This window comes from Etheostoma spectabile, chromosome 5, assembly GCF_008692095.1.
Source record: "Etheostoma spectabile isolate EspeVRDwgs_2016 chromosome 5, UIUC_Espe_1.0, whole genome shotgun sequence".
In the NCBI taxonomy this organism is placed as follows: Eukaryota; Metazoa; Chordata; class Actinopteri; order Perciformes; family Percidae; genus Etheostoma; species Etheostoma spectabile.
In genome coordinates this window covers 35,105,695-35,109,010 of record NC_045737.1, presented here as the reverse complement: position 1 = coordinate 35,109,010, position 3,316 = coordinate 35,105,695, and the positions used below count along the sequence as shown (strand labels likewise).

The following is a 3,316-nucleotide window of genomic DNA, read 5'->3' as shown; positions in this document are numbered from 1 at the left end:
GTGCGCTGTAGCCTCCGCCACGTCGGGTAGATTAACAAATAGTCTAGTTTATTTGATTGAAAAGCTTCTAATTCGCATTCTTTTTAATCTCTTTTTTGCAACATTTTAAAATTTGCTTGACAATTAGATGGAAACGTTATTAGTTTTTATTTAAAAAAAAAGACACAAAAAAAGACTCAAGCTTCTATAAATGTAAATATTTTCTAGTTTTTTTCACTCTAATTTCTTTGAGTTGACAAAACAGGACATTTGAGGACGTCATCTCGGGCTTTGGGAAACACTGATCGATCAATCGAGAAAACGATTGACAGGTCAATCAAAAATGAAAATAATCGTTAGTTGCAGCCCTACTTTAAGTGCACTCCATTTGGCCATAACTGAAAATAAAATAGCAAAATAGCAAAACAAAATAGCAAGTGTAGGTACAGACGTGTGCAGTTTGAGACCTAGCACTAATAAGGCTAGCCCGGTGCAGCAGCCCAAAACTGATCGCAGAAAATAAACACTTCAATGTCTAAAACACGGTTACAGAACACCTGTCAGAAATGGCGTATCTAAAGCTGACGGTCCAACAAGAGTCTTCATAAACTGAATGAGAAGCGCTCGTCTTGTTCACAGATCTGACTAAACGCTGGATGTCAGTCATGGGACTGTGTTAGTTGGGGTTTGCCATAGGAACAGCATGTTTACCTAAAACCAGCAGAGCGATTTGCTTTCTCCGCGAACCGTCTCCTTCCTCTTTACTGCGTGTGGTTCAGTTGGACTGATTGGGACAGACTATTAAACTTTATACATCCATCTGAGTCATTTAAATTAGTTCCTCATCCCGATGTGTTGCAACCAATTTCTGCACTGGAAAGTATGAAGGAAGAATTGGCTAATAACGCGGTTTCAAAACAGCTGGTGGTTGACCATCTGCCCTCTGTAAATAACTGTGTGATGAACGCCCTAATAGTGACATTCTTCTAGTGCCAAAAATATTCTTTTACGGTTAGTGTCTCACAATGAGTGTTATTGATTCAGTTTCCCGGCATGTTTGTGGATCATCTTTCCTGCAAGTAGCCCGATTCATGTTTTGGCTCATTAGTTTTGGATTATTCTTTGTCTTTTGTCATCCAGGGTTTAGAGTTAACAGCTGGATAACTGGATCTCTCCATTGGTCTTTAAAAGCTCAGAGAAAAAGACAGATGAAGTACACATCCATTTGAAATATCTTAACGATTAAGAACCAATTTTACCTCGATCTGGTACCTTTTACAAGTTAAAAAACAGCTTCAAACCCAGGAACAACCCTGATGTTCACTTTACAGCAACAGTTTTCAGTTGTGTAAGTGCCTAGATAACACATCTGTAGTAGTTACATACAGACTAACATTTTAATATCTAATACCAGTGAAACATTGAAACAGCTCACATTTCAGTGGCCTAGCTTTTGACCAACGGACATTGAAAACACAGTACCAGGGACCCCGGTCTACCCGAGTCTCAAACCTGTACTCACAGTCCAGGGGGGGGGGGGGGGGGGGGGGGGGGGGTTCACAAACTGGAACTGTGGTGGTTTCATTTAGCAACAATTCAGTAGGTGCAGCACGAGGTGATTTGCCCCAAACACTCAACACGTAAACTAAAATAATACAGTGCCAAGAAACTGATTATATCTCCCACACACACACACCACCACACACACACACACACACACACACACACACACACACACACACACACACACACACACACACACAGGTAATCTTCTCCTGGTGAATACTAATATGTTTATGGAGGCTTTGGGATGCTGAAGCTCTGGCTCCTACTTCCCAGCCCATTTATGACTCGACTGTTGCCTAATAGGTCGCATTAAAGGGTATTATGAAACAACGTGACCTGCCAAAACAGAGGCTTTATAAACTCAGATTGAAAACAATAGCTTTACCTCGCCATTATTTCACTCATAATGCGATTTGAAAATCTAATTTAAGGGGGGCTGCTCAGTTAATAGTGTGTATAATGCCATGATTATAGTTTCCAAGACAAATTATCAGAATAATTGGCTAAGTGGGAACCGTTTCATTTAAACAATAATGACACTGTTACATTTTTAATGCAGTGCCTAATCATTTTGATTCCTCAAATTATTCAAAAGTGTGAAAAAAATGAAAACCAAAGTTGGGTATCCATCTCCAAAACTATTTGGGAATTGTGTTTTTTTTTTTTCAAAGTATGAGTGCAAGTTTAAACTAGTTACGCTGTAGTCTGGTGCTCATACTGGGAATGTTCATAACTGGGACATAGGAGTTCATTTGAGCCTGGAGGATAGACTCTGTGTCTGTGTGTGTGTGTGTGTTTGTGTGCTTGTGTGTGTGTGTGTGTGCTTGTGTGTGTGTGTGTGTGTGTGTGCGTGTGTGCATGTATGTGTGTGTTTTTTCCTTCTTTTTTTTTTAGCTTTTTAAACAAGTTGTGTTTCTACGCTTAGCGTTACATTGGGTTTGGGGTTGGGCATTAAGTTGTTATGGTTAAGGCAACGGTTAGAGCAGGGGTGTTAAACATGTGGCCCGTGGGCCGGAACCTGCCCACCAAAGGGTCCAATTAGGCCCACTGGATGACTTTGCAAAGTGCGAAAATTGCAGAGTAGTAACTAATTCTATTTCCAAATTTACCACTTTGATCTCAGAGAATATCCACATTTTTTTCCCGTAAATGTACAACTACAGCGTGGCCAGGTTGGCTCAGTGGTAGAGCAGGCGCACATGCACCTCAACGCAGAAGTCCAGGGTTGGAATCCGACCTGTGACGATTTCCTGCATGTCTTCCCCCTCTCTCTCGCCTTTCTCACCTAACTGTCTTATCAAAAATTAAAGGCGGAAAAGCCCAAAAAATTATCTAAAAAACCCCACAACTATAATCTTAGAAATAGAGTTTTTTCCCAGAATACTGCCCCTCTCTCCTGGGTCCGACATTATTTTTTTCCCCACAATGGCCTTAAAAACCCTGTTGTAGCAGAAGAAACTCGTGTTTGCCAACGAACAAACTGACAAGACGATCTTTCTGGAGAGTTTTACTGGTCTTGCCCACTTAAAATCAAATTAGGGGTTTATTTCGCAAAACGTTTTTACGCACTGCTTGAGGTGTTTTTTGGCCTTTTTTTGGAAAAGAGTTCATGCGCAAAATGGGAGATAGAAACAGCTTTGCTGAATAAGTTGTGACCAAGCGACCATGTAACTCACATGCCTTTAGTCCCGGTAGCCATCGGATGGGCAAGGATCGGGACCCGGGTCCCATCTAGTGCGCCGTACACTAGTGGCACGAGGTGCGTAGTGGA

General features: G+C 41.3%; 1 protein-coding gene and 1 long non-coding RNA gene across 2 annotated transcripts in view; one reads left to right on the top strand and one right to left on the bottom strand.

Annotated features, from left to right (window-relative positions):
• LOC116689088 (uncharacterized) overlaps positions 1–2,671 on the top strand; it is a 7,402-nt gene extending 4,731 nt beyond the window's left edge. The window contains exon 3 of the long non-coding RNA XR_004331918.1: positions 2,527–2,671. This is a non-coding gene — a long non-coding RNA (uncharacterized LOC116689088). The remainder of the gene's footprint in view (positions 1–2,526) is intronic.
• The window catches only part of raph1a (Ras association (RalGDS/AF-6) and pleckstrin homology domains 1a), a gene marked incomplete in the record, with an annotated part of 104,946 nt that overhangs the window by 80,986 nt on the left and 20,644 nt on the right, over positions 1–3,316 (bottom strand).